Here is a 14032-nt window from a genome sequence, read left to right on the forward strand (position 1 = left end):
AAAATCCCTAGAACTTAATCTCAAATCGCATTTAGCATTTGATCTTTTAATTACAAAAATAGAAAAAGTTCATGTCGAATTTATTCTAGATTTGTAATAATTGATTTGAGATTAATCCCTTGTAACCGATACCATAGTTGTAACACCTTTCAAGTTTAATAAAAGTTTTATTTAACTTGAATTTTGTTTCACAATTTATTCCGCATTTTATTCGACTAAACGGTATTGTTTGCATTCAACCCCCCCTTCTACAAACAAATTGGGACCTAACAACCCTTCACCATAAGAGCACACAGTTGCATCATCTCTGCATCAACATCCACTTCAGATAAATTTTCAGGTTCTGAATCATCATCATCAGAATCTGATGACTCTGAATCAGACTGTATGATGAGAGCCTTTCCTTTTGCCTTCCTAGAGACAATTGGCTTTTCTTCAGCCTTTAAAGCAACTGTCTTAGACTTCCCTCCATGCCTCTTCTTTCTTTGCTCCATCTCAAGTTCATGAGTCTTGAGTATCCTATAGATTTCATCAAGAGACATATCAGCAAGTCCATAGTTGTCTCTTATTGTAGTAGCTTTCAAATCCCACTTTTCTGGAAGAGCTAGTAGGAATTTCAGATTTGAATCTTCTGTATCATATTCCTTATCCACTAATGACAGATCATTCAACAGCTTTTATGAATCTGTCATATGTATCGGTTAGTGACTCATCAGATTTTGAGTCAAAGTGCTCATACTCCTGTGTGAGTATTTTCTTCCTGTTCTTTTTGATGGCATTGTTTCCTTGACATCTCATTTCCAATGCATCCCAAGTTTCTTTTACAGTCTTGCATCCAATCACCCTGTTTGACATGACATTGTCAAGTGCACTATGAAGCAAGTGTCTTACTTTTGCATCCTTGCCTAGTGAAGAGATGTCTTTAGTGGTGTATTCTCTCTTTTCTTTGGGAATCATCCTCTGTGGCTCATTCCCAATTGCAACAGAAAGCTTTGTGGACTTGTGTGGACCATCATTAATTCTGTCTAAATATTCTGGATCTGTAGCTTTTAGAAACATGTCCATCTTCACACTCCATACAGGGTACTTAGACACCCTGAGCAAAGAAACCCTGATGGTTTCATATCTACTGATGTTTTTAATGGGTTGAACCATTGCAGATTCTTGAGGGTCTGGTATTTTTGCTTGTTCAGACATGATTGATTGTTTGTTTGGATCTTAACTGTTTGTAAGCTTAACAGATTGGCTCTGATACCACTTGTTAGGCTTGCTGAGCAGGCCTAACTTCACATTAGTATGATATTGTCCGCTTTGGGCCGAGCCCCCATGGGTTTGTTTTTGGGTAACTCCCAAAAGGCCTCATACTAATGGAGCTATCTGGCTGCTTATATTCTAGCAAACTTCCCTTCCACAAACGATGTGGGATAACTCCTAACATTTACCTTCCAATGTTGATAGTTGTCTTTGTCCAAAAGTGGAATCTTTAATCCAACATCTTTTCTGCTCATCTTGTTAGTTGATGTGATCTTTAAACTATTTGTTCTTCAAGAGCTTGCTCTGATACCAATTGTTATTCCCAAAAAATTTAGACAAGAATTACAGAAGGGGGGTTGAATGGAATTTTGGCTTCTTTTTGGATTTCAAGAATAGTTCTTCTACAAACAAATAATTGTGTTTAATTTTGCAGTAGTGCGGAATGAAAGTAAAGTAGAAATCAAATCACAAAGTATTCAAATACAAGTATTTAAAAACTTTCTGATGGATTGAACTTTTCCACCAGAGATATATATTAAGTAGAGAACTATGTGTTACAAAATGAACACAACTGCTTACAAGTTGAAGAACAAGAACTGAGAAATTCTTTACAAATTTTGCCTTATCTATTTCTAAGGTAATTGCTTACTTACTTGGATACCATTCAACTTGCTACACTTGGTTTATATATCACCAAGTAACATGATATAAAGACAAGATAATAAGACAAACTATTTTTAGTCTAATTTCATGCTTCTACACTTCTCTTTCTAGCATATTTGAATATCTTCTGTTTAGCATGAAAATGAAAATGCTTCTTTGTTCTCTAAACCCTGCAAACAGGCTGCCACATTCCATTTGCATACAATCAACGCATGTGACTGTCAAGTCACTATCAACAACTCTTTTGAATTTGAACATCCATTGAAGCTTCATTGAATCATCCGTTGAAACTGTGGTTGATCATCCGTTGATACTTTGGCTGATCATCCGTTGCGACTATGTAGATCATCCGTTGAAGCTTTATCTGAGCATCCGTTGAAGCTTTGTGTATCCGTTGAGACTGTTTTCTTGACAGTTAACTCCATTTCATTTATGCAAGATTACAAGGCATCAACTATTTACAATTAACCAACCTATCTTGCATATCAGTCTAGTAGTCAACATGACTTAAATATTCCTCAAAGATCTAGTTCACTAAGCAATTTAAGTATGCAGAAATGTGCTACTAATCTTATTGTACATAAGCTACTCTTTCAACGGATGTTGAAATGATCATCCGTTGAAAGCTACAAAATCACTTAAATAAAATCTACTAAGTGTTTTGTTCAAGTTATCATCAAGTACACAACATAATCCTAACAGAAACGTTGTGTACGTCTTTAATGTCTTAAATGAAAATCATATACATTAATAAAAACTCAACTTATATTTGATATATCTTAGATGTTATGCAATATTTAGCAATAAGAAAATAATCAAGAATGTTACTAATATAGTTGTATGGTAGTACAAAAAAGCTAGAAAATGACTTGTGCCTCGTACGAGTTATTATGCTAGTTATTAATAACTAACCAACAACTCTTTTAACTTAAACGCATTATCAAATTCAATTCAAATCAAGAGTCAAGTTCTATGGAGACCAAGTTTTTGTTGGAGAACTTGGAGACCACTTATGTTCTGCAACTAAAATATTGCATAAAAACATTGCAAAACATATTATTTTGCGTACTATGTTCTACAAAGATCGTTATTTTATTCAAAATCTTGAACATCATGGATGTACTACATGTTGAACATTACAAAATATTTTATTCAACAAAACATGTTTAGTATGCAGAACATTTGTTCAAATTGCAGAACATACACATTATACTTATTTAACTTAAAGGATCTTCAATAATTTTCATGAATTAGTGATATTCGTAGAACATATTTCACAAAATAATATATTTTATAGTATTTTGATTGGAGAACTTAGGCAGTCTCCGAGGTCTCCGATAAAAATATGTTCTCCGTGAAACTTTTCTCTTCAAATCAATTAATCAATGATATGATATTAAAAAAATTAATTCAAATTATATTTTAAAATAAAAAAATATTAAAGAAAATTTATGCATCGAACTGTTTGTAAACTAGTAGTAAATTGAATATATTTAAAATTAGGTTCAATGGTCACTATCTTTTAGATGAAATACGGTTCAAAGGGTCACTATAATGTGAGTTACGAATTGTAAAATTTTAATAAATCACACATTACAATGCAGAGTTGTAAATTTGATTTAAAGGTAATTCAAACTACACCACACTACAATATTTTTATATACCCTTTTCTTTATCATTGTTCCGCATAGGAAAAATTTAAATAAAAATTATTTAGTTTGAGATCATAATAGAAATATCATTTATCAACTTCTTAGCGAGCAATCCAATTAAATTAGTAGGTCGAATCAAAACTTAAATTCCTTGACGCAAATGATGTAATGAATTAGAATTTGAATTCTCCATTTATGCTTACATTCAAAATTCATAGTTTATTCACATACACCGCTAAAATGACATTGTATGTATTGTAGTTTATATTATTTTGCTCCCGGGCTACTGGAAAAATGCAGAATATAAAGCAGTTAAGGAATCTCTAATGCACTCAAACACTTGAAGTAAGTTAAATATGCTCAAATTATTTGCTTTCAGACTACTAACAACGATGCAGAATATTAGCACTTAAAAAGTCTCCGATGCACGCAAACCCCTTAGGTATATCTTACATCGAAATATACATAATAACCATCTCAAATAACATGCCCTTAACTAAATTTTTTACATAACCTAGCTTAATTTGCTATATTCGTATAACCACTACAATTCTCTATTTTAATCCACCTCTTCATATTAACAAAATCTAGCTTAATTTGCTATATTTGTACGACAACTAAAATTCTCTATAATGATCCACCACATCATAGCTTTGTTGCATTGTCGTCTCACGGATTGCCTTTTATTAACAATTAGTATAATACCCATGCGAAGTACGTGCTATTCTCTAGTAGCCATCACTATCATTTTGGATGTGAGATGTTAAATAAAAAATTGTAATGATATTTTTATGTTCTTAGTCATCCAAGTTGAATGTGAAAGTCTAGTAGGATGAAACCGGAAACTTAGAGTTACAATTATTTATAACTTACAATTGCATTTACAGATCTTTTAACGAAAAGGGAAACAAGTTGTAAAATACAAAGTTCTAAATTATGGATGTAAAATACATAGTATCTTTTTATATTAAATGGAAAAACATTTTTGTGGATGATTCAAGATCCTTCTGTCTTTTCAACTTCGTAACAGAATCATTATTGTACTCAACTTTTGTAAGTGGTAAGCAGTACAAGACACATGTGAATGTATATTTTCCATAGTCTTGGATAAAAAAATATATTTATGACTTTAACTTGGAATACGGAGTGCTTTAGAATGATATTCTTGACATAATAGCAAGATTTTTTATGATAATTTTGATGGGTTAAATATTAAACTGGTCACTAAAATGGAGATCATGTATCATTTTGTTCACATATCTCAACAGGGTATCATTTAAACATATTATGTTGGTCTAATTATCAATTTTTTCAACTTTTAGTTTTAAAAATGAGTGTAACTATATTAAAAATCATAAATATAAGAAAATTATTGCCAACAAAATTATATAAGAATTTTTTTCTTAGATTTTATAATTAAAAAAAATATAAAAGATTTACTTTTATATTTTAAAAGAAATTATGGCATCACACGGGTCGTAAGTTTTTTTAGAAAGCAAAGCATTGTATTAGCCCATCAGAAATATTATACAGTGGTTGGGTGGAAACATGTACAAACCTACTAAGTAAGTTCATGTGATAAATCACAGTCTCTACCAACTAGTATTAAGGAATTATGATGTGTTCATGCACTTACATATATACAATTCCCATACATAACGTTGACTTTAAACAAAGCTGCTTCTAGTATAGCATCATAAACAAGTTTCAGCATCCACAACCAATTCTGAAAATAATTCTTTCATAAACTTTTAATCTACCTCCTCGAGCGGATTGTCCCTTGTTAATGTACGACCCTCATGATACACTAACCCATCATGGAATCAAATTTCTTCAATACCCTCCCATTCTTGAAACATGTGGTCATTAAGGACCATATCAAGATTCATGACTTATGGGGCACCAACTTGACCCAACCCCGAGTATTTTAACTGATCCGATAGGTTAGTGACCACATCAAAATTAACCGGGTCCAAAACTTCTGCCGGCAAGCACACATCTTGGAATTCTGGGCGATCAACATATTTTGTAATGATTTATGTCAGATTTCATGTATGTCAAGTCCCAAAAATATTAACCTATTTTTGGTCAAGTTAGTAAATTTGATACATATTAGTTATTGAATGAATCTTATAAAAACATTAAACATATTTTATTAATATAAGACATTATAAACATTATGTCTTATTTAGGTCTGAGCAAAACTGAACCGAAACCGAGAAACTGAACCGAACCGTGCTAATTCGGTTCGGTTCAGTACTAAATTTTTCAGAAATTCGGTCTATTTGGTCCGAATAGACCGAAATAAAACTCGGTTCGGTTCGGTTCTTTTCACAAATATTTAGGTCCGGACCGAATAGACCGAATAGACCAAATCATAAATACTGTAATTTTGTATTATATAAATTTTGCATATATCCTAAAAATTATAATCAAAATTTTTAATTTGTAATTATATTTATGAAGTATTAGAACTCTACATATCACATTACTTTAATTATATTTTAAAATTTATAATTTGTGATTTAATTTTTAATGTAATTTTATTTTTGAAAAAAATTTCGGTCTATTCGGTCCAAAACCGGACCGAACCGAATTATTTTAGTTCGGTTCGGTCCGGTCCATAATATAACTTCGGTCCGGTTCGGTCCGAGAAAAAATGACTATTCAGTTTTTCGGTCTATTCGGTTTGATCCGGTTTTGGACCGAACCGACCGAATGCTCAGCCCTAGTCTTATTGAAAAGATGTCTTCGGCGAACTCGTAATTTGAATTGACTAAAACTATACTGCGATCGATTCAGATAGCCAAATGACGAATATATTTTCAAAAAATGAGCCAGATTTCGAATTCAAAATGAACTGAAGTGTTTCCAAGTATTTTTGTAAAATGGGTCAAATTATGATTTCGAATCCAACTGAAGTACAATAACTCTTTATTGTTGTTACCTACTCAGTATATATACGCGATTTTTTAAGTATTTTTTTTAAAAAAATAGAAATATATGTATAATTTAATTTATATAAAAATGGTTTAAGACATATTTATAAACTAAAAAATGGTTAATTAATAAATAAGATAATGATTTGTTGATTAATATGTTTGACCTTATATTTTAAATCCAATTTTTGAAAAGGAACTGCATAAAAAAACCAATAATCGACTTTAAAGTTAAGTAAAATATCTCAATATTAAACGACACTCATATATTATATGTATGATTTAAGCACATATGATAATTTGGTGTGGTGGTATAAAGATTTAGTGGTGAATGAGTAGACTCGAGTTCGAACCCATTAACAATTTTTTTAAAAGAATAATAAATACATGGACAAAACAGTCATTTTACGTGAATAAAAAGTCTCACCAATTTTATAGTTTTATCAGGTTATTATACATAGAAGAGATGGATAAATAAAATTTTTTAAAAAATATTTAAGGAACAATTGTAGATAAAATTTAGCAAAAAACATAATTGTAAATAACACCATTAGAGATAAAACATTTTTTCATTCTCTACATTATAAGCCAACTATTATTTTATATTATATTAGCCAACCATTATAACTAACGTAGTTGGAGATACTCTTAAAGCAGAACTCAAACTTAATTTAAATATAAAAGTTGATAATCTCAAGATTTTCAGTGATTCCGTTTTGGTTGTGTGACATATCTGAGGTAGATTTCATGTCAGGGTCCATGAACGACCATGTACTTAAGGTATTCTCAGGAGTTTAGTAAAGAGATTCAAATCTGTGAAGTTTAAACATATTCTCAAGAACGTAATTTTAATGCAAATTTGAAATAGTCATAGAAAAAAAATTGTTGGTTAAACACGACTCCCTTCCATGGCTACTCAACTTCCAGTTGATCTATACAAAATTACTTAACAAATTAACTGGAAATTGGGTAGTCAAGAAAAGAGTCAATTAAAAACACTTAAATACACACACAACTTATTTTTTTTACTAGATTTAAACCCTCAATATCCTACAAAAGGAGTGAAGGAGATAATGCTATTACACGAAATTTGAAATATTTATATAAAGAATTTGAATTTATATAGAAATTTAAGATAATTTATAAAAGAGTGGTAAGAAGTAGGTGTGTACTTTTCTCTAGTTAACTTTTTTGTAGTCGTAATTCTCAGGTTACCCGCTATTATTTATTTGTCACTATTTATATTTTTATGCTAATAATGTTATTGATATACTTGTAATTCTTCAAAAATAATGCGAAGTAATAAAATAAGATAAAGTAAAACTATTGATTATTAAGGTTCTCAGTTAATTATCCACCCAATATGTTAAAATTTTAGTAATTGAATACACATAAATGAGCATTCTAGTTGTTTCAGTTTTTGCAGCCTATGGTTCCTTTATTTGTTTCCTTTCGGGACATGGATCTTATTGAGAGTATCTTTTGAAAGCAATGATTGCTGAATAATAACATCATACGAATAATACTTGTAAGATTTCCCCATTGTAAGAATACTTTTCTTTTCGAATAATGAAAGAATCTCGAAAAAATATAGCAACCAAAGGTTAACCATTAAGGTCTCAAAATGATGCTGTTTTGAAAGAAGGAATTCTTTATATAAAGGAGAATCACAAGCGAATGATATGGCATTTTATGCACCTCCCAAGAATGTCTAAATTATTTTCTATACATTTTTAGGCTCCTTCCATTTCTCTTATTTTACCTCAGCATCTCTTTATAAAAGCACGATAATTACTGCTGAGAAAATCAACAGTTGATTTATAATTCAGTTTTAGACTCCCTGCCTCCCTCAATTGGGTGAAGCATGTGTATATAAGGAGCATCGAGTATTTTTTAATTTGAGTGTTTTGCTTCTATTTTATGTCTTCTTTGATATTGTTAGGGCTCATCATATTTCGAATTTTTTGCAGGAAATGGATCAATTATTTTCCATGGCACATCTTCATTCACATTTACTGCATATTATAGAAAAGGACACAACATTGTAGCAATAAAAAATTCATGTCCAGGTAAGCACTTTTCCTGACACATATGACACATTGAAAGTTTATGTAGTTATTATTTACACTGTTTTTGTGTAAATTGCAATGAATGTACTAAAGATCAGATTTTATGACATAGCTTGATTGTACATGTATGAATTATTGTATTCAGTTATTTGATTGAGTGTTTAAGCCTTTTTTGATGTTTAGTACTTGCTCTGATTACATTTTTTTACTCTTAGGTTGCTTGTGAGTGCTTAGTATTAGTACTAAATAGATTTTTCTCCATTGAGCTTAAAACCCTAGAATCTTGATGAGGTCCTTTTATTCTCTTGTCATTGTTTGTCTTTTGGGAGTAAAATCTCGTAATTGTGGACGAGTTGTTGCATTTAAATTTTTTATTTTTAATTAAGTGTGCATAATATTAAAAGTTAGTTCAAAATTTTGAAAAGCCGTGTACATAGTATTTCATTATTAAAGAATGTAAGGGTTTCAGAAGGTCTGAACTAAAACAACCTTTTTGTTGTTCTAGACAGGTATGGAATTTTTTTTGGTAAATAGACTTTTTTGTTGCAATTGTGTAGAGAAAATTCTCCAAGAGTCATGGTGTTGTTTTTTCCGTCTATGTATGTTTTTACATGTCTCAATCCAATCTATATCGAAATAGCAACCAATGGTTGCAGACTTGGCTTATAATTTTTTGTTCTCTAGCTTTTTCTATGTGCTCACTATTTTAATTTTTAACTTACTATTTGTTTTCGGTTATATCATGGTAAAAAGCGTTACTTAAACTTTAATTTGGACAAATTAGAAAGGATGGGTCCTTAAGATTGTAGCCATGATTTTATAATTAAAAACAAAAATCATAACCTACATATGCGTAAATGGTAGTCGTAGGTAAGAATAAACCTAAATTTTTTAAAAGGAATCGTTGTCCTGGATCCCAACTTACTATTTGTTTTTGGTTCTTCTTGGTAATTACATGGAACACAATATTAACTATTCTGATCTCTATGCGTGACATGAATATTATTCTCAAGCTCTTGATCTATTCAACTTGGGCTACTTACTCTCTTATGGTAAAGAGCGTTACTTAAACTTCAATTTGGACAAATTAGAAGGGATGTGTCCTTAAGATTGTAGCCATGTTTTTATAGTAAAGAAAAAAATGATAACCTACATTTGAGTAAATGGTAGTCGTAGGTAAGAATAAAACTAAATTCATTGAAATGAATCGTTGTCTTAGCTCCCTATATTCTAGAAAATCATTATTTTATCTTATATATGTGGTACAACCATGATACCAAAGTTAGGATGGTATTTCAGATAAAACTATGCTCTGGTTATTTTTTTGATGAATTTCACTAACACTTTAACTGAATTCACAAGTTCATGTAAAAGAATTAACCAGTCGATTGACAGGCTGCTACATTCGTCTTGATTTTTAATGACCGAAATAGCTGCTATGGTTATAAATCACTACAAGATGAGAGGAAATGTCTTAAGTTCTAATCTTGGAGGAATGGGTTGTAGTGCTGGGATCATCGACTTGGACTTGGAACGAGACATGCTACAAGCCAATCCTAATAACTATATTGTGGTGGTGAGTACTGAGATGATGGGATACAATTGGTAACCCGGGAAAAATCATTCCATGCTCATCCCTAATTACTTTTTTAGAATGGAATGTTTTGCAGTGATTTTGTCAAATCAATTCGCACAACTTTGCACATACAAAGTATAGGCTTGAGCACATTGTTCACGTTCATGATGGCGCTGACGATCGCAGCTTCAAGTTTGTGTGTCACTATTTTCTCATATTACTATTTAGGAAAATGGATGTTTTTACTATTAATGTCTGATTATTCTGTAAGAAATGTCTAAATTTTTTAATTTAGTTAGAAACATAGGATATCAGAGAAAGATTATATTAGAAAAACACCAATTTAAAAATAAGTGCCATTAAATAAATAGAGAAGGTACAACTTGCTTTGAAATCACTTAATAGTTTATCAGATATATGTGATGGTTATAAGTACGAGGTATATAAATGTTTGATCTGTTCCTATGCCGAAGAGTGTGTATCAAGAAGGAGATGATCAACGCTGCAAGGGACTAAGAATCAACAAAGATTTAGTAGAGATAGGGGCATAAACAATCAAAACAAACATCGCAACACTTGGTCCCCTGGTGCTTCCCGTTTCTGAACAGGTACTATTCTTTGCGACATACTAAATAAGTACTTATTCGGAGGTGCATCACACACCGAATCCCCAAGTACTTATTCAGAGGTGCATCAGACACTCAATCCCCATCATCTAAGCCTTACATTCCACAGTACAAGCTAACCTTTGAGCACTTTTGCATGCACCCAACAAGTAAGATGGTCCTGGATGAACTACATAAGAACCTCGAGCTCAGTGAAAAGAACATTGAACCATCAAAAATGATATTAGAGCATTTTTGAAATACCTTCAACAATAGCATTTGTTATGAACCAGCTTACATGGAGACAAACGAGCGTGTAAGAAGAGGCAACATGATTTGGCAGCTTGCATATGAATTAGGGTTTAAATGTAACAGTGCTATTTGGAAATCAATGCATAACATAAATAAACCTTCTAGGAATCCTTGGATTTGATTGTTTGGCCTAGACTGCAGCCATGAACTCGAGTTCTGAAGCTTGAAATACTCAAACTTATTTTTATCATAATTTGGTAATTAGTAATTTTACAAGATCTGCGGGCATTAAGCATGATTTGATTCTACGGGATACATGTGTTTCCGGTGCCCCTTACTAGAACCTACTCTACCAATCAAGAATTACAACTAAATGGGGAATTGGAATGTGTTGTTTGTCTTTTGATTGTTGTTAAAAAATAAGTAGAAAAATTTGAATAAACAAATTGTTAACCAAAACGTTTTTAAGTTTTCAAATAAATACCTTTCAGGTGACATTTTTTTACAAATTTCTTATGATAGTATTTTAATTTTTATTTGAAACACGTTATTCTAAAATTTATTCAAACCGCGCGAAGCGTGGTTGTTTTACCTAGTTTATAAATAAATTAAGGACATAGAATTTTTATCAATGTTGCAAGTATAAATATACCCGTACAATATTTTAGTATTAGTCAGAATAAACATGTGCAAGAAACGAGTTTATTGGGTAAAAACCCACATGTTAGGTCACACACACTGTAGAAGGGGGTTGAATACAGTATTTACTACAATCAAATCGAATATAAGAACTCAAGTAACATAACACAGATTTTATTCAATACAATATACTCTGTTACAAAGAACTGTTCTCTCTCAGTGATGAGCAAATTATCACGAGAGCTGCTAGGGTTACAATGAATAATAATCTGGATTAAGATAACACATATAATGTAAACCCTATGTCTGTGTTCATATATTACACAGTTACAAGATAATCTTCTAATTGATATCGAATATAATTCTGCTTCCTAATATATATCAACTAGTTATCTTTTCTTTCAAGTATTCCATTCTTCATAGAATTCTTCTCCATGCATATCTCTTCTTATGTTTGTCTTGATCTTCTTTCCTTTCAATCAACCGCCTTCCTTATCTGAAAGTCTCCTTGAGTCCTGATATTATCTCCTGATAAATATCTCCTGATAACTTAAGTTCTGACAACTTAAGTTCTGATATCTTAAGTCCTGACTTCAGTATAAGTACTGATTTCCAGTTAAGTACTGATTTGTCCTGTTAAGTAAGATCTGAAAACTAAACACAAATCATATTAGTCATGACATCACAAATATATCTAACACCACATTTTCACCAAATAGTATATTGTCCTCAGATAATGGGTAACATGTATTTAAGGCAATTTCTTTATATTTTTATTAAATAATATTAGTTTAATAAAAATAGAACATTAAAGCTGATTAAACTAATTAGTTAAAGTTATATAGAAACTTCATATATATTTAAATATTATTAGTGCAACAAATATTCCATAGTTGTTCTTATAAGAGAATGGAAGTAGTGTAGGAAACTAGCTTCTCTTCTTTTGTCAACGTGCCTTTACATTTCAATTTTCCAGATCTTAGTTTGTTGTTCTAGCTCTTCCTCGTATGAATTTTTGGCCCTCATTTTTCAAAATTACAATCTTTCATGATCTCTTATGACTTTATTGGCTTATAATTGCTTTGCACCATTTTGTGTAACAAATATATTGGAGTTGTTCTCATAGTAGGAATATAGTAATGCATTGTACTAGTCTCTCTTCTTTTGGTAGGGTGCCTCCACCTTTACATCTAGAATATCTTAATTTATTGTTCCGACTTTTCCAATGTATGAACTTTTGGTCGTGTTCTAAGTTTCTAAACTAAGCCCTGCTTTTTTAACTTTCAAGCGTGTTGTTGCTTTTGGGTTGATGCTTTGCTCATGAGCACTTGTACGCTCCAACTGGATTGAGTTTTGAGACTTACAACCTTGCAATATTATCAACCTTGATAATAAAAATTAAATTTATAAAAAATTAGAATATGAAAATAAAGTTTAAATATATAGCTAAAACTAAAAGTAACATTTGAATATACTAGATTTAAGTATTAGGTGTGCAACAATTAACCTTGCTAGGTTGGAACAATAAAAACAAGGATTTTTTTAATATACAGGTTTACCATGATAAACATGTTTGTAATAAATAATATTGATTGAATATATTTTTTATTATATATTTTAGACGATTTTGTTTTTGTATGTTTTACATTGATTTAGTTATTTATTTAATAAATTTTAATATTTTATTTTAGGAAATAAAGAAGTCATGACTTTGAAGGATGTTGAACAAAAAGTGTTGCATTACGGTGAAAATTAAAGATATTTTATATTAGTAAGCTACACGGGCTGTTTACACTGTTTCAGACGTACCTTTAATTCCAGAAGTCAGGTTTGGTCGATTTTATAGTCCAAATAAAATTTATGAGATTTTCTTTAATTCTGAGTTGGTCCAAAAGCAAAGTCCAAATAAAAGAATCCACAATCTAAAGAGCAAAATGAGCTGTGAAATTTTCATTAAAATTCTATTCAATAATGGATTTGCACATTTTTTAATATATATTTAATAAACTTTGATATTTTATTATTGGGAATAAAGAAGTCATGAATTATAAGGATGTGGAACAAACAGTGCTATTTTGGAGTAAAATAGAAGAAAATTTGTATTACTGGACTATACGTGTTGTCCACACTGTTTAGGACGTACCTTTAATTGAAGAAGTCAGGTGGCTATATGTGTTGTCCACACTATTTAAGACGAACCTCTTATTCAAGAAGTCATGTTTGGACGGTCTTAGAGGCCATGCAAAATTTATGAGATTTTCTTTAATTCTGAGGTGGTCCAATAAACAAGGTCCAATTGGAAGAATCCAAAAACTGAGGAGCAAAATGAGCTGCGAAATGTACATTAAAATCATATTCAACTATGGATATTTATTTGTACAAT

The 14032-nt window shown here is 30.9% G+C and overlaps 1 pseudogene; it reads left to right on the plus strand.

Moving 5' to 3' along the window:
* The first annotated feature begins 9997 nt into the window (after window positions 1–9997).
* Window positions 9998–11191, plus strand: LOC141719834 (3-ketoacyl-CoA synthase 10-like; annotated as a pseudogene).
* The last annotated feature ends 2841 nt before the right edge of the window (window positions 11192–14032 follow it).

The sequence above is a fragment of the Apium graveolens genome, chromosome 4, assembly GCF_009905375.1.
Source record: "Apium graveolens cultivar Ventura chromosome 4, ASM990537v1, whole genome shotgun sequence".
Classification (NCBI taxonomy): Eukaryota; Viridiplantae; Streptophyta; class Magnoliopsida; order Apiales; family Apiaceae; genus Apium; species Apium graveolens.